Genomic DNA, 18,553 nt, shown 5'->3' with positions numbered 1-18,553 from the left:
TTTCCCCCCATTATACACATTTCCAGTAGGTTATTATCATAACACAGTTTGTTCACCTGGAAGTATCCGACAAACACTGATTCCATCCTACCCCCAGTCCATACAGTATGATTACATCTGTTACAAATTAGGATGGGTGCTTATCTCACCTCTCTTTTGTGTCGGGCATGCTCTGACTCTCCAATCTTAGATGCTGCCTCTTTCAAGTAGCACATCTTTCCATTTATTGGGTGTAGTTGAAGAAACAGTACCTGCCTCTTCTACCTTCTTCGCAATTTCCCAAGGCTGGGTGGGTCGAAGCTTCCACTTTGCCCCGTCCATCCAGGATGGTTCGCATGCACAGTCCACACTCGTTGCTGGAGACCCGTTCTCTCAAGCTGTGTGAGTGGGTGCTAATCTTGAGGCACATGACTAGACTCAGGCTCGTCAAGACTTCCCCTAGTTTCATTCCTCTGCCTCTGCCTATGCCCACTGGAGTGCCTCCAGTAGCTGGGAAAACCATCTTCTTGACAGCAGGAAGATCCTTCACAGGTATCGTTCCTGGCTCGAGCCGCGTATCTCCCTTTAAAAGTGTCCCACCTTGATAACTTGACTGCTATGGCGCTGCAAGGTACTTTGTTTAGTCTCCAGCACTCGACTGATAAGATTTTTGCTCTGGATCTCAGTTTTCCCCTTACCCTGTTTTGAAATAACCAAAACCACATTAATGAATCTGTTTCGATTACCCCCAACTCTGTGAGGAGCATTAAGATTAGGTTAGTCAGACGCACTTCTCTGTCCAAGGACTTATCACACAGACCCCTTGGCCGCCCCCCTCTTTCGCAGTGCACCACCCACACCTCGTTACAATATTCGCATTTGAACTGCGCGAATGGGTAGCAATTACAGCCTGGCTCTGAGCATCTTATTCGGTCATTCTCGGTCATTAACTTGGCCTACACAGAGTTAATTTCAGGTCCCCGAGAGGAGAAGTGACTTTCCACTCAGGCTCCTCTTCTCGTAGTTCGACCCTCTTTACTCGCGAAGCGTGGGTCCAGCCTTTTTCTGCCGTTTGCACTGCTGTATCTGTGGTTAGGAGAACAAGAAAAGGCCCTTCCCAGTGTGGGGAGAGGGGAATGTCTCTCCAGGTCTTTATGAGTACCTTATCCCCGGGTTGAATTTGGTGTACCGTGAACCCTAGAGAAGTGTTTTGCATTAAAATTCCCTGCTTCCTCAGTTCCTGTAGGTTTTAACCTATGGTTATCAGGTAAGGTCGTATTTGACCATCTTCTACTCTTGGGTGTCCTACAGGCATCCTGTGTTCTTAGGGCATCCCATATAGCATTTCAAAAGGTGATAATCCAGTTTCAGAATGATGCCGTGTCCTGATATTTAATAGGGCCAAGGGAAAGCACTTTATCCAGGACATCTTGGTTTCCAAAATTAATTTGGATAGTTGAGATTTCAAAGTCTGGTTCATTCTTTCAACCTGCCCTGAACTCTGGGGATGCCATGGGGTGTGGTATTCCCAGCAGATTCCTAATGCCTTGGCTAATTGTTTGATGATTCTTGAGGTAAAGTGTGTGCCCTGGTCCGAATCGATATACTTTACCAAACCGTACCGAGGTATAATTTCTTCTAGTAGGCATCTTGACACTACTTGTGCTGTGGCCCTGGAGCTTGGAAAAGCTTCCACCCAGTGTGTCAGCTTATCTACCATTACTAGAAGGCATTGGTATCTCCCTACCTTAGGCATATTGGTGAAATCCACCTGGATCCTTTCAAATGGTCGGTATGCCACCGGGCGGCTACCCGATGCTACTTGTCTCACCCTTGCCTGATTAACCCTTTGACATATCATGCATCCTTGTATTTCTTGTTTAGCTAGCTCGTAAATTCCTTTGCATCCAAAAAACTTAAAAAACTGCTCAGCTAGTGCTTGTGCTCCCCAGTGAGTTTCCGAGTGAAGCCTCTTCAAAATTTTTCTAGTATACTCTTTAGATAGCAATTCCCTCCCATCTGGTAATTTCCACTTACCTTCCTCTAGTTTTCCCCCGATCTTCTCATACCCCTCAATTTCTTTCTGAGAGGGTCATGGGGGAAATTCTTGTACCTCCCCCTTTCGACTTCTGGGGTGCTTACCTGCAGCAGTGCTGCATTTCTAGCCTCCTTATCAGCTAAGCTGTTTCCGCGGGTCCAAAACTGTACTCCCGCCTGGTGTCCTTTTACATGAATGACTGCAATTGCTTCAGGTTCCCTTATAGCCTCCAAAATTTGTTTTATTGTCCCTTCATGCATCAACCGTCACCCTCTGGTGTTAATCAGCCCCCTTTCTTCCCATATCTTCCTGAAAGTGTGAACTATCCCAAATGCGTATTTCGAGTCTGTGAAAATCGTCCCCTTTTTAGCGTCTGCAAAGCCCTCAGTACTGCATATACTTCACAGGCCTGGGCTGACCAACTGGCATTCAAGAGCCCCAATTTCACAGTTTCCCCCGTTTTTCCATCTACCACTGCATATCCCAATTTCCTTTTTCCCCCTATGATTCTGGCTGACCCATCTACAAACCATTTTCCCCCTTCTTCCAGTTCTTCCTCTTCTAGGTCTGGTCTTATTTTGGTTTGTAATTCCACTATCTCAGCGCAGTCATGGGAAGGTTCCCCGGGAATTTCCCCGTACAGGAACTGTGCTGGATTTTGTGCTGTGGTCATTTTTAGTTCTAAATCGTGTGAGTGGATCAAGATAGCTTCATATTTAAGAAGCCGGGCATCCATGAGCCACTTTTCAACTTTTTGTTGCAAAATGCTCCTCACATTATGCGGAGAAAAAACAACCAAGGGCGCTCCAAAGGTTATTTTCTTATCTTCTTCTACCAAAACAGCCACCCCCACAATGGCTTGCAAGCATGTATGCCACCCTCGGCTAACAGGATCTAATAATTTTGATACATACCCCACAGGTTTCTTTGACCCGGCCCACTCCTGAGTCAATACTCCATGGGCCGTATGGTTACTCATGTCCACGAATAGCTGAAATGGTCTTTTCACGTCCGGGAGACTCAACACCGGAGCTGTCATAAGCATTTCTTTCAGCTCTTTGAATCTCTCCTCATCTTGCCTGGTCCACTTTGGTTTATCCATGGTGAGCTTTTCATAAAGAAATTTTACCTTTTCACTATATCCCTCAATCCATTGTCTACAAAACCCCAAAAGCCCCAGTACCTGCCTTACTTCCCTCTTTTATTGGGAAGGGGGTAAGGCAATTATTCCAGCTACTCTATCTGGGCCTAATTTCTTCTTACCTTTTGTCAGCCAGTGCCCCAGGTACTTGACTTCAGGTTCAGTGAATTGCAATTTATATTTCAAGACTTTCAAACCCTTGTCTCCCAAAAAGTTTAGGAGGGTTATAGTGCTTACCCTTACCAGTTCTTCTTGGGGACCCGCCACTAGCAAATCATCGACATATTGTAGTAGTTTGGTCCCTTTAACGGGGACAAACTCACTCAATACCTGCTCGAGAGCCTGGCAGAAGAGGTTTGGTGAGTCTACAAACCCCTGAGGCAGGGAAGTCCACCTTAGTTGTTGTTTATGATTTATGTCAGGATCCTCCCATTGAAATGCAAAATAATCCCGACTTTCCCTTGCCAGTGGGCAAATCCAAAAGGCATCTTTTAGGTCTATTACGCTATACCAAGTATCCTCTGGAGAGACGTTATTTAATAGCATATAAGGGTTTGAAACTGTGAGAAATAGAGTTTTAGTCCTTTGATTAACCACCCTTAAATGTTGTACCAACCTGTAACTGCCATCTGGTTTTTGTACTGCTAGGAGTGTTGTGCCTGGACATACAAGGTTCCAGTGTGCCTCTTTTAATTAAATCCTTGATTATTGGTTTCAGCCCTTTCCTTCCTTCCATTGGTATGGGGTATTGTTTGACCTGGATTGGATCTTCGGGTCTCTCAATTTCAATATGTATTTGTTCCATTTTTAATTTCCTTGCTTCTCCCTTTTAATGCCAGACGTTAGGATTGATTTCTCCCTCATCCTCAGTAGTTAATTGGCACAAACTTACCATAAACTGTGAATCCTGAGCAATCAGGCTAATCCCTAGATCCACCATCAAATCTCGTCCCAGCAAATTATAATCTGCTTCTTCCACTAATAGGATATTTCCCAAACAGAACTTGGTTTCTGATTCTATTTCCACACCCTTTATAACTGGTACCTTAAAGGGTTCTCCTTTTGCTCCAATGACCATCATGGAATCTTTGGTTTTAAAGCATCCACTAGGTAATTGTTGCACCATGCTCCGCTCGGCTCCCGAATCCACCAAGAATACCAATTCTTGCTTATGGGGTCCTATTTTTAATTTTATCAAGGGGTCTCTGGGTGTTATGGACCCCAAATTAAAAAGCCCCTGACACCTCTAGTGTTCCTGAAAGATCCTTTCATCCCTCAGCCTTTTCTTACATTCCCTCTTAAAATGACCTCTTTGCTTGCAGTAGTAGCACTCAAGTCCCTCCCCCTGCCTATTTGTGGGTTTCTTTTGGGGTTACTTAGGTTTCCCTTGAGGTTTGTGTGCCTGACTAGTCTTACCTGCATTTGCATCCTTCTCTTGCTTCTGGGCTTCCCTTACTGCAGCCACCAAGACCTTTGCCTGTGCCTTTTGCTTTTCATCCTCACTGCTCATATAAACCCTCTGGGCTTCCCTTAGTAATTCCTTCAGCGTTCTTTCCTGCCAATTTTCCATCTTTTCTAGTTTGACTACAAACTGGGTTTTTAGCAAGATTGCCCCTACTGGGGAGTCCGGATCTGTCCCGGAGTACATCTGGAGGCTTTTCCTTAATCTCTCCAGCCACTCGGTGGGAGTTTCATCCCTCCCTTGGGATGAAATCTGATGCCTTGCTCAGATTTTGTCCCTTTGGAACCACCCCCCTGATACCTTGTATGACCATATTTCTTAATTCTATCATTTTACGTCTATCTTCCTCCGTCTGTGCATTCCATGAAGGTTTTTGGTTAGGCCATTTATCTTCCCTACTCCCCCCTTGAGGGTTTCTATGCTCCCAGTCCTTTATTGCAGCTGACCTAATCATCTCCCTTTCTTCCACATTGAACAATGACCTCAGGATGGCACTGATATAATCATAGGAATATATGCTGTTCCCCAGAAATTCATCCAGCCTCTCTGCCACCCCCAGTGGATCATCCATTATCTTCCCCATTTCTTTCTTGAATGCCCATACATCCCCAGAGTTTATGGGCACGTTTACATATCCGATGACTCCCGGAGCTGTTGGAACCTCCCTTAGTGGGAAAAGATTGTGTTGACCATCCTCATCCTCACTGTCATCGAAGTTTACCTTCTGAGTCTGCTGTCTTGTCCTACTAGCAGGCAGAGATCCGTTCCTGCCTGTGGGAACATTGTGCCTTGTGTTTTCTACTTGTTGTGAGGGAGGAAGGGGCAGGGACGGCTCTTGCAAATGTTGCATCGCCAAAGCCGATCCTTGTACAGGTAAGGCTTCCTTTGGCGGTGCTTGGGGTAATACAGGTTGGTGTGCAGGATTTACTGGAACAGGGAGAGGGAGAAGGTCTTGTGGTGTTGGGTAAGGTGGAGGGAGATTGTCTAAGGGTTTCCATGTCTCACCAGGGTTTGTCTGATTTCTATAGGTTTTAACCAGGAAAAGTCCCGTACTGGCATTTTCCCAGTCGGGCATATTCTCTTTCCTCACTGATTGGCCCCACCTCCTCAGAAACTAATTCATCCAAGGCTCAGCATGTTTCCTTTTTGAAGGTGCCGAACAGAGGCCAGAATAAATATTTCTTAACCTCCGAGTTCGCCCATTTCTCCATGCAATACTAAATCATTCTTTCCCTTGACCTCCTCCGCCTTGTTGGGCACTCATCCCAGTGTTCTAACATCCATCCCAATTGACTGTTCCTAGGTATGTTCAGTAAACAGTACTTTTCTCCTTTTTCTCTCTTACCTTGAGTTTTCCCTAAGATTTTACTCTTTCTTTGTCCCATCCCACTTGGTTAAACAAATTCCCTTTACGTACCTTTTCGTTGTGCTGGAGGGACCTAAAAAAATTTTCCTTATTCCCCGGGTCTTCCAAGGGAACGTTTCAATCATACAGTGAACCGGTCTGTGGATTTTTGCCTGAAAATGTGGTCTCATTCTTACCTTTTCCTGGATCCAAGGGAGTTGCCAATTCCCTAGTGTCAGAGTTCTTTCCTACTCCTTTTTGATCCCACCCGTGATCAACGCCCTCCCTTTCCCAATTTTCCTGGGTTTTCAGGGTTTTGGTGTGTGTTCAAAAAGGAGTTTCTCGTCTGCTTCCCCCTAGACTGACCATTTTCCTCGCGGATGAGTGGAACTGTGATCTTGGGGTCCACACTCACTTTGTGAAGGTGTCACATCTTACACATATTCGATCACACCCCACTCAACCACGCGATACTTATGGTCCTTTTTCCCACGTGGTTTCTTCATGCACGTTGTTTTTATGAGTGAAAAAATTCCGCAGTCTCAGAGGTTCCACTCCGATTTTGAGAGCTCTGGGCCTGTTTTTATCCTTTTTGATTGTGGCTTTGGCTTTCTTGTTTGTGGTTCTGATTGGTTCTGTCGGGTTTCCCAATCCCGCCCGGCTGCTGAAATCAGTGGGGTGCCGCCTGGGCTGAGAGAGGGGTCCCTGGAATCTGGGATCAGATCACATCAGGAAAGGTCACCAAAATTGTTATAGGTAAAAATTGATCCAGCCAATTAAATCAAAAATAAAAATAAAATTTATTTGCGACCGATGTTCAGTCCCGAGCGCCGACAATCAAAAAGCAGCACCGACCCCAGGATCTGAGCGGGTGAACTATGATTCAGCCTCTATCACACCGAATCTCACTGTTCACCACTGATGCCTGGCAGAGTTCGATTTTTATACTCTTTTTCTTGCCCGCAGTGGAGTCCCTTTGTCCCCTCTTGGAGTTCTTCATATTCATGTTTTTCTATTCTCTGTCCTGCACTGGACAAAGCCTTGTCCGGGAATTGATGTGTATCTGTCCCCAGTTCCTGGAATCCTTCATTCAGATGTATGTCCTTGATGGTCCTGTCCATGTGAGGTGGACATCTTCATGGGCCATCATCGCTGGGTGTTTTCTAGTTCATGTCATCGGGAGTGTCCATCTCCTGTGCAGGCTAGGTTTACTTCGTATGTTAATGATACACCTCCTCCTTGGCTGCGTTGTGGCTTTCATCATCCTGTGTGGGAATCTCCCTCTCTCCTTTGTTGGTGTGATCTTAAGACTTTCTTTTATATTACATTAATAATCTTACATTTCCATCATGAATTACCACCTTATTCATAACAGAAAACACGGCTAGATTGAGAGATAAAGAAATGCCCAAGAGCATCCAGGGTTGGACAAGACAGCTAAAAAAACCAAAAATGCCTAAGAGCATCTGCAGTTTTATCACACATCTGGATTGAGGGATGTTATAGGCAACAACCAGATTAGGCCAAATCAATAATTTGAGGAAGCCAGATTAAAATAAAAAGGAAATAGATTTTATTTTGCGAATTACAATCTCTGTCAGCCACAATCAAAGGGACAGCGTTGAGCCCAGGACTCGACCCTGGGTGAACACAGGTCTGACCCCCGCTCGCATCAGACCTGTGGAGTTCACAAAGTTCGTCTGGTGAGCCGCGGTTATATACTGTTTTTCTTGCCCGAAGCTAGGTTTCCTTTGTTTCTTTCTCTTTCTCCGAATATTCATGCGGTCCTCATCCAGTCTGGTGTTAGAAGAATTCTATCTTCGAGTAGACAGAACAGTGTCTGGGGAAGGATTTGAATATTCATGTAGCCCTCTGTCCTCTGTCTGGTGTTGGAGGAATCTCATCTCCTGCTCAGACAAAGCTGCCTTGGGACAAACAATACCGGGTCCAGGAAATGATGCATATAAAGTTCGAGTTACAGGAATCGAGCATTCACATGCTAGTCCAGAGCTGTCCTCAGTCGTTATTGGCAGATGATGGCTTGGGCGCTCTGAGACTTGCTCAAAATTTCCATAGGAGCTACTCCCTTCACTTGCTAATTTGGACTCTTATTCAGTGAACACCTGTGTGTGCTACAATCTAGTGAGGTAAGCGATTTCCCAACTCTTGTGTAAGATTTCTAAAAACCTGGGTGCTTTCTATAACATATTCTAAAGCGCGATTCGATATATATTTCCCTAAGTATGAACATATTTATCATGTTTATATGAGCACAAATTTAATACATTTATTACAAGGGGTAAAAAAAAAAAAAAAAGCCCAAGAGCATCTGGGGTTGGACAGCACAGATGGATTGAGGGATATCCAATAGCACCGGGACTGGCCAGTAACACCTAAAATTGCAATAGGTGATTTGAAAGTAAAAGGTACCTTATTGCTGTCTTGTTGTGTGTGTGTGAGAGAGTGAGTCAAACACAAAATCAGCCTCAACTTCCCAGGTGGGTGGGAAGGGGGGGGGGGGGGGGGCTGTGGAAAGAACGTGTGTGTGACCCACAAAAAAGCCATTGTTCTCCCGGGCCTGTAAAGAGGGCCATGGCTAAAGAGTGTGAGTGACATGCAGACAGCCTCACAGGTGAACCGGCACCAGAGGCAACCAGAGTCAGGGCCCTTCCAGGAGGCCCGGTGATACTGAAACCCCGAGGGCAACCCCACGGTGGGCGGGGGGGGGGGGGGGGGGGGGGGGCACAGGGACCCGTGATTTTCTGACGACAGGGATCCACTTCGGGTCCTGAGGGTGTAAAAGAATGTGTGAAAGTGAATGAGAAATAAAAGTGAGTGAATGTAAATGAATGAAAGTATATGTAATGTAGATTGTGCATTTTAAGCTTCACTATATCTCCTTGGAGGGAGGTGTATTGTATTGAAAAGTAGTGTGAGGAAAAAGTTTTTGTGTTCGTATAGTTGAAAGAAAAGTGGTATTTAAGCTATTAGTGAAAGTGAGAAACAGAGGCAGGGGATACATAGATAAGATCTTGAAAATGGAACAGAAAACCAGTAAGTTGGATACAGGAAAAAAAAAGGGGGGAATAAAAGCATACTAGCAGAGATACCCCAAGATAGCCCTTGGGGAGTTGTGGTAGATAACAGAAATACAACTCCTTGCAAAAGAAAAAAAAAAATACAGGGTATGCAGTAGTTGATGGGAAAAACATGCAAACTATGGAAAAAGGGAAATTAACCTTAAACTAGAAAGCTCAAACTTGTGAATTACATACTCTAAAAAGAGCACTAAAATATTTAGCACATAATAAAAGGATTAGTATATGAGGAACTTATTTTAGAGGCATTAAAATTACCTAAAAGAGCTAAAGTACATATCAAGGGACACCAAAAAGTAAAAAAAAACCCAGAAATAAGAGGAAATAATTTGGCAGATCAGGAAGCTAAAGATGCAGCAGAAAATGGAGCTGAAAGATTTAATATTAACTCCAAATGAGGAAAAATTGGAAATTCCAAAGTTTAGGGAAGCAGAGAAAAAAGAATTCAACAAGATAGGTGGTGAACAAGGTGAAGCAGGGGAATAGAAACTTCCTGATGGAAAACAATTATTCAATAAAATTCTTACTAGGAAAATATTAGAAGACATCCATCAGATAACCAGCTGAGGTACTCAGGTTTTGTGTGATCATTTTTTAAGGAACTATGGGTGCATTGGGATTTTTGGAGTAGCAAAGCAAGTAACTGAAAGACGTATAATTTGTTAAAGGATAAATAAAAAGTGAAATAAATGGGCAGGAGATCTTTCTCCTTTTTTAATGCCTTTATTAAGAAGAATCAGCTCAGGTGGGGAGAAATCGACGGGTCGTGCCCACGCCGCCACTGCTCCCAGGTGTGGCACGGAGGAGGAGGGTGATGCAGCTTTGTCCGCTGGTCTGCAGGCAGAGCTGGGGATTCCGTCCTCACGGGAGATTAGCAGATTCCTGCTTTTTTGTCTAACACCCCAGGGCGTCTCTTTAATCAACATCTTTTCAGGTTAGGGTGAGAAGCAAAAAGGATCCAAGCAGGTACGGGACTATGCTCCCATCCTTAGACGTCACTTAGGTCACTTGTTGGCTTGTAATTTTAGGGGTTTTCCTGGGAAAACTGTAAAAATTCGGGGTGCAATGCATTTCTCATCTGCATACTGGCTCTGATGTCACTCCTATTCTCTTCATACCTGGAGGGTCTGTCCTGGTGTCCCTCCCTGGCAAGCGGCCAGCATCAGGGGGACAATGGTTAATCACCAGCCATTAACAGGTAATTGAAGAACTCCTCTTTAGCAGTGAAACTAGCTTACAGCAACTGGTCTGACTTGTTTTTAACTCTGCAACCTAAAAAAAAATATAACTTTCTATTCATAACAAAAAGTGATGAGAAAAACAACATTAGGAGGTTGTGAGTTAGCTCTTCGACCATTTCCAAGTATCTAAGCAGAAGTTTGTATTTGTTATGCTCTGGATTTATTTGTAAAAACCGTTTAATCCTGAAGAAAAAGAATATACCGCATGCTAGGGGAGAAATTGTATGAAAATAACATCTTTAAAATATCAAAAATCCCCGAAACAAAAAAAGAAAAAAAAGGGGGGGGGTGTGTGAAAGAAAAGGGCTGGGAACAAAAGATTACCTCCTCTGTTCCCGTTTGTTCCCCCACCCGTTCCCGGCTGCACCCCCCCAGCCCCTGGTGCCGGCTCTGGCCCCGCCAATGAGTTCATCTGCCCCGGTCCCAGCCGCCTGGCCCGCAGCCGCTCTGCTGGTCGTGCCGGGGAGGGTTGGAGGTCTGTCTTTAGAGGACTGAGCCTCGGCGTGATATCTTCCCCTCACCCCCCCGTCCTGCCCTGAGCTCCATTCCCTTGGTAACCACAGCTCCGGCTGTTCAGGGAAACTTTCTCTTTAGGAGAAGCACCTTATCGAAATACTAGGAGCTCAGTTAAAAGGCAGCCCTCTCCAAATTCTTTCTCAAAACACGGAAGAAAGGCTATAGAAGATGTTAGGGATATAGTTAGTAATTCCTGCCGATAAAATATAGACTTCTATAAAGTATATGAATTAAACTGGCTGGGGGCTAGGGATTTCCTTCTCAGGATGGCGAAACCGTGGCAGATCGGCAAGGGAATACCATGTCATTTACATACGAAGGAAACCTCAGCTGCACAGGAGATGGTCGTTCACGGTGGCATGTATCCAGACACGCTGTTGCTCTCAAAGCAGGAAAAAAACTAGTTTATTTTCTGACTCCAACATTTATAAATTTCCAAAGGTGACAGTGGATTGGAGGGTGAAAGTGCCATCTCTCCAAGGACACTAGACAAACCAACAGTCCATCAAGTTTCTCCTCCTCCATAAAAGAATACAAAACAATAAGTTGTTTACAGAAAGTGTGTAAGAAAGTTTGATACAAAAATGCAAACATCAGAAGACTTAGAAAATCTTAAAAAATCAGAGCAACAGCCTGCAAAGATACCCATCTGAGATAGCAAGGGCCATCAACACCTGCCACCTGAATACAGGATTCTGAGAATCGGGGGAGAAGCATTAATCTATTCCCAGACGAGGCTTTGTACAGCTCAGACTGAAGAAAAGAACCAACTTGAATATGAAGAACTCTCAAAGGAAACAAAGGGACTCTGCTGCGGGCAGAATAAAGAGCATAAAAGCTGTCCCCTCGGAGCAGCTAGGGTGGATGGAGGGGGATTTGGTGCGATAGAGGCCAAATCCACGTTCACCCAGCCTATCTCCCGGGGGTTTTGCGCTGTCAGTTTGATTGTTGGCTGTCGGGACTGTAACACGGTCACGAATAAATTTTTATTTTGATTTTTATTAGACTTGGGCCTATTTCATTTTTACCTATAACAGAAGATAAAAAAGAAAAATAGTTAGATGAAGGGATTTGTCTATTTCCATTAAGAGAGGTTCCTGTGATAGAACACAGCATGTTTTGTTCACTAAGGGATTAAAGTAAGATAACAGGAAACAGACTTCCAGCACTTGATAAACCCGGGACTAAAGTAAGATAACAAGAAACAGACTTCCAGCTCTTGATAAAACCCACATTGTCCAAAATGCGCTTGCCTAACAACTTTTAAGTTTCAGAGAGACAAGCATTGGTACTAAATAAGGAAAGGGTCGCCCAGAGGAAATCTGAGGGGACTACCGGCCTTCATCTAGAGATCACTGGGAGGCAGGATACAACCACCTAGCAACAGAAGAACACATACGCAGAGTACAACTTAAAGGACACGTCGGCAGGAAACGATACAGCATGAAAACCAACTGGAACTGACTGTGGTTGCAGCAGTTGGCGGAGCACAGACTCCCCTGTCACCCAGCACTGATTTGCTTATGCCTTGCTTGCTGTAATCAATAAATTCTTATTTGAGTATACCAATAAGGCGTGTCTCTATTTATCACAGTTCCCATGGGAGGGGGTGGAACAGGGTTTGTAAATGCCCCTTTGACTTCTTCTGAGGTCAGACATTTAAACAAAAAAAAAAAAATCAAAGGGGTTTTAGAGGATCCCATAGGCACAGCTGAACAATTAGGCCTATTTTCAGGTCCAAACATTTATACTTGGGAAGAGATGCAGTCCATAATGAAAATTATATTTTCTCAGCAAGAGAGGCAATTAAGCAGACCAGCTAGAATAAAAAGCTTGGGAAAAAGATAATCCACAGGGGCTCCCCAGAGAAGACAAAATGCCAATTGCACCTCCTGAGTGGGGTCAAAATAATGAAGAAGGGAGGAAATGAATGACTATCATAATTTAATAATCAAAGGAATAAGAGAGGCAGCACCCAGAGGGCAAAATGCTAAAAAAAGCTTTTGAGGCACAGCAGGGGAAAGAAGAGACTCCAACTGAATGGTTAGACAGACTTAGGAGAAATATGAAACAATATTCCAGGATAGACCCTGAAACTGATGTGGAAAAAGCTTTACTAAGGATTAACTTTGTTACTAATGCTTGGCCAGATATTAGAAAAAAATTAGAAAAATTGAGGATTGGCATAATATATCATTAGATGATTTATTAAAGGAAGCTCAGAAAGTTTATGTCTGGAGAGATGAAGAAAAGGCTAAACTGAAAGAAAAACTTATGGTAGCCACCATTCGAGAAAACAATTTCCAGAAAAATCAAAACCACACAGGCACTACTCCTAAAGATGAAGGTGGTAGAGACAGGGGAAAGGAAAAGAATAGAACCCCAATACAAACCAAGTCTCGGGAGCATTCCAGAAATGCCTGTTTTTACTGTGGGGGGCAAAGGGGCATTATAGGAAAAATTGTCCTAAGCAGGCGAAAGATCTGAAAATCTTTAAAGAGATAGGCACAGAGGAGGAATAGGGAAGTCATAGGCTATATTTTTTTAAGGGACAAATACCATCTGGAGCCTGTGATAACTTTAAAAGTGGGTCCCCAAGAAGAAGAATTGGAATTTGTAGTAGACACAGGGGCAGAAATAACCTGCCTGTTAAATATTCCAAAAGGTTATACTGTAAGCAAAGACACTGTAAAAGTAACAGAAACAAAAGGAAAGAGTTTCACAGTTCCTGTCATTAAAGATGTGGTAATTGAGGGGGAAACTAAAATTTGGATGGGAGATGTTTTATTAGTGCCTAGGGCAGGTAGCAACTTATTGGGAAGAGACTTACAAGTGCAATTAAGAAGTTATACCAGAAGATGGGAAAATGACAGCTAGAGTTTTTAAATTAGGCCAAAAGGATGAAGAAAAAAAAAAATTAAAAGGAAGTTTGGGCTGGGAAGGAAATAGGGGAGGATTAAATATTGACCCATAAGGGTTACAACTGAGAGAGAAGATTGTCCCATACATGTATGTCAGTATCCCATATCTTTAGAAGGACGGAAAAATTTGAAGCTAGTAATAAAAGAACATATAAAAGATAAGACATTAGAACTTTACATGTCTTCTCATAATATCCCTATTCTTCTAGTAAAGAAGCCAAATAAAAAATATTTTTTTTTGAGAAAACAAAGTTAAAAGCCACTATATACTTTTGAATTTTCTGGGGGGAAAAGGATTAAAGGTATCAAGACAAACTGTAATTTGTAGAACCAGAGGTAAAATATCTGAGACACTTAATAAATAAAGGTAGCTGGAAACTCAACCATGAGAGAATTGCAGGAATTTTTTCCCTTCCCCCCCCCTTCTTCAAAGAGGGAGATCAGAAAACTACTTGGATTATTGAGATATTGTAGATTATGGATTGACGGGTACACACAGACAGTAAAATTTTTATATGAAAAAATTGACAAAGGGAGATTATATAAAATGCACCAAGGAAAATTATATTAAATTAGAAAAGTTGAAGTTAAAACTAGCCTAAGTACCAGCTTTAAGCTTACCCTTGTTAGAAAAACCCTTTTCATTTATACATAAATGTAGAAAATGGAGTAGCTCATAAAATTTTAATTCAGGAGTGGGGAGGAGTATAGAGACCGGTAGCTTATTTATCAAAGATGTTAGACCCAGTAAGCCACAGCTGGCCAGTATGTATTTAAGCTATAACAACTACTGCAATCCTAGTAAAAGAAAGTTGTAAGCTTACTTTTGGAAGTAAACTAGTTGTGTGTACACCTCGTACAGTCTGAGGTATGTAGAATCAAGGAAAAGAGAAAAAGATAAGGAAAATAAAAAGAAAGTAAGAAGAGACGAAAGAGAGAAATTGAAGAAGGGGGACAGGTAGTTAGCAGACTCTGGGATGTTGGAAGGTGGAGTGATGATGTCTTGGTGGTAGAAGAGAACAGAAGTGTGAATGCAGTTTCTGCATAAAGGGCAGGGAAGTGTCTTAACACATGGCTGTTAGAAGAGTGCTCAATGCCGAACTGGGGTCCAGAAAAGGTTTAGCAGAATGGGCCCTCCTTGAAGGGAAAAGAGGATATGCTGACTAAGAAAAGAAAAAGAATGTCAGGAGCACCTGGAGACACCAAGTTTGAGGTTGTCAAGGTTGGGAGGTGTTTGACCCCTCCCATACGAGTGGTGGGGTCTCAGGGGCTGTGGCAGGGACCGATTCATGGAGGTGACCCAGCGGCGGTGCTGGGAGCAGATTACACAGGTTTGCCGGCCAGGAGTGGGCTGGCTCAGTGGCAGAACTGCCAGAGTGGCTCCCAGACTGTCGGGGTCCTGAGTCCAGGATGGCAGCATCGGCCCCAGCAAGTAGGTCAAAAGAGAGAGAGCAACAAAAAGAGAAAGAAAGAGAGAAAAAGAGGGGGGGAGGGGGATGGGGGCCAGCACTAAAAGATAAAAACAAGGCAGAGATTGCTGACTCTACAAACCTCACAAAGTGGTTTATTTTTTAAAGTAAGAGGGTTTTTTTCATTTTGTTTGCGGTTAAAAAGAGGAGGCTTTTTTTTTTGAGGAATGGGTCTGTAAGGCTAAAACAGTTAAATGGTGCCCAAAAAGTAAAAAGCAATAGATATGATATATCTCGCGTTAAAATCAGCCTGGCCTTTCTTGTTTAACTAATTGTAGCTCAGAGAAAGAAGAATTTGCTTTTGCAGTTATTAGCACAGCTGGATACAAGAAGAAGAGGTGGCTGTGGAGAAAGCTTTTAGCTAAACCCAGAAAGTTTGAGGGAAAAAAAAAGGCTAATGGCAAAAGTTAATGCAGTATTGTCTTTCTTTTATTACTATGCTATTAAGTCCTTTCCAGGTACTCTTGAAACAGCAATCCAAACCACAGAAAGAGGGTGAATTCATGCCAGCAGAATCAAAGGACTTGTGAAGGAACCTGAAGAATGGACTATCACATTAAAACCGGGTGATACCAAATTGACTTTCAAATGGGGACTGGGTGGTAATGATTTGGAAAACCCAAATGATCTAAGAAATGTACAAAGAATAACACCTAATTAAGAAATAAGGCAAAGCTTACATCACTGGTTTCAAGCACTGCCTGAATAAAACATCTCCTTGGGGAGGAATACTTCAGACAGAAGGATCAGAAGTGTTTTAGTCAAAGAGCTCTTATCTTCGGACCTTAGCCTGTGAATTGTACAGGGAAGAAGGGGAATTACCATTTCCATTAGTACCATACTGTAAACTTTATTTGATTCATCCTGATACTGGATATGCTAGCTGGGTTACAAGTAAATGTATGAAATGTGGGAATAATTAGTATTGTGGTTCACAAAATTTATGTTCTTGTTGCAAAAAGTGTTAAAGTAATAACTTTGTTTTGTGGATGGGAATTATTAGTACCCGTTGAATGGGAGATACCTGAGAAACGTGGGAAACCACAGTTAAGGAGTGTCAAAAACGATTTGCCTGGAAATTAGCTAAGAGAAAATGACAAGGAAATAGAGGGCAAGACCAGATTGGCCTCTATTTCGCCACCAAGAAGATCAAATACACCTGCTGTGAGTTGCAAACCTCCCAGGCGTGGGAGTATAATCCATACTGGACCTCTGTTATTCCTGTTTCTGTCAGTCATTTGTTGTCTTTTCCCTTTTGGGATACCAGCAAGATCATGTCACAAATGCTACAGAAATCAGCACACAGAAAGAAACCAAAGTTCCTCTCTTATTACACACACCCATGTCAACAGCCACTGTTATAACCCATCCAAATTAAGAACCTGCAGGCAAAATGGAGAAAATTATTGGATTGCAAGAAACTTAGGAAAAAGTGGTAATAGATGGGGACATGAATGTCCAAAAGGAGAGAGATGGATTTTTTTTACATTTAATCTTAAAGATACAGTTCAGGATTTGGTAAAAAAACAACTAGTAAACAAAAAGGTAAAACCAGCACAGCAATCTAACTCTGTATTTACCCCAAACTATATGTTGAGTCATATTAGAAGACTCCAAGCAGTTATAGAAATGATAACAAATAAAGCCGCTCAGGCATTAGAATTAATATCAAGTCAGCAAAGCCAAACAAAAACTGTAGTGTATCAGAATAGGTTGGCTTTGGACTATTTATTGGCTAAAGAAGGGGATGTTTGTGGAGAGTTTAATATATCAGATTGTTGAAAATTGATGACCACAGAAAAGTCATTCTAGAAAAAGCAAAAGATATAAAAAAAACCCCAAAAACACAGGTACCAGTCCAAAAATTAGAAAACAGTGTTAAAACCTAGCTGGTGGGGTAATGTATTAGAAGAAATTAAGATTTTTCCTTTTATGTGATACAACTGTTTTGATATTTCTTCCTTGTGTAATCCTCTGTTTTATTTTGCCAGCATAGTCTAGAAGATGGAAGTAAACAAGAAATATTGCTCAAGACAAATGATTTACAAAGAGGGGGAATTGTGAAAAATATGTATTTTATAATTGGCTTTTCGCAAATATTAAAATGAATATTATATGTGTTATGTTAGAAAGTTATGCTATATTAATTTTCTCAAGTAGAGTGTTAAATATAGTTTTAGGTTATAACATAATGTTAAAATAGAAGCTACGTATGTGGGATATATTTTTTAAAGAAAGGAATGAGGTACTTGCACCAGATAGCAGCCACGGGACACCTAAATCTCTCAGAGAAAAGAATTTATTGCTTTCTTATCAGAAGAAACTAACTTCTTCCTGCCTCTCTCAGCCATGAAGACCACCTCAGCCATGAACACCACGTTAGGATTAAGAGGAAGAAGTTGATCACCAGACAGAATCCTTTGTTTGAATGGAATTTATGCATCATCTATGAGATGTATGAATATGCAACAGGCAATTGTTTTAAGGGTTAATACTCTGTTAACGGGTGTCCTTTTTCGGGCTTATTTCCCCCAGAAAGAGGTACCCGGATGTCTGTAACTCTGGTTTTTATTGTCTTGTATTGTCCTAACCTTAATTGTTCAAATTTTATTACTCTAATTATATTACTATTGTTATAACAATTTTATTACTATTAAACTGTAAAAAAATTTAAAAACAAGTGATTGGCATTTTTCACACTTGGAAACTATTTTTCTTGCCTGAATGGCATAACATCCCTGTTCTCACACTTTCAAAGAAAGTGCTGACCCAAACTGTGGCCAGCATGAAACATTGTCATGACTAAAGCTCACTCTTTTGTGACCCTCTAAACAGTGGCCCAAAATTACACCCTTTTAGCTCTTCTGGACTGCAGGGGGCTGCAATCAGCAACCTCCTTCTGAGCAGGATACCTCTCAGAGCCAGCAAACTCAAGTTTGCTGTACTCAGAGGATCACTGAATGACGACAAATTCTGGGCTGATACTCTCACACCTCAAGGACCAACCCTTCACCTGTTGGGGAGATACCAAGGCATCCAGAGTATTTTACTTACCTTAAAGGGGAATTTCTCACAGGTACCTTACTTGCACTGAGTCTTTATCTCTGTGCACATATGCTATAGCAAATCTGAGAGAAATCCTACTTTTTTAGATGTTTAAGTACCTAGGATATCTAACTAATTTAGGCCTATGTCCTGGGGTGACTGAATGCTCCAGTATCCCCATCATCTGTTTTTTTCCTGCTCAGAAATGGGTCCTGTAGCTTTAAGCTAGGCCCAGAGAGACAGAGAGACTGAAGGGGGGGGGGGGGGAGAAGATGTACACTGTTTATCTGCAGAAGCT

General features: G+C 42.4%; 1 long non-coding RNA gene across 2 annotated transcripts in view; it reads right to left on the bottom strand.

Moving 5' to 3' along the window:
• Positions 1-155: 155 nt before the first annotated feature.
• LOC135289120 (uncharacterized) overlaps positions 156-18,553 on the bottom strand; it is a 29,661-nt gene continuing 11,263 nt past the window's right edge. Inside the window, exon 3 of one of the 2 annotated variants that reach the window (XR_010351919.1) lies at positions 156-678. This is a non-coding gene — a long non-coding RNA (uncharacterized LOC135289120). Of the gene's footprint in view, positions 679-9,895; positions 10,336-18,553 lie in introns of those variants that run through there. The other variant, XR_010351918.1, reaches the window with a different exon arrangement.

The sequence above is a fragment of the Passer domesticus genome, chromosome W, assembly GCF_036417665.1.
Source record: "Passer domesticus isolate bPasDom1 chromosome W, bPasDom1.hap1, whole genome shotgun sequence".
Taxonomy (NCBI): domain Eukaryota; kingdom Metazoa; phylum Chordata; class Aves; order Passeriformes; family Passeridae; genus Passer; species Passer domesticus.
The sequence above is the reverse complement of the archived record's forward strand: the minus strand, read 5'-3'. Positions and strand labels throughout refer to the sequence as shown.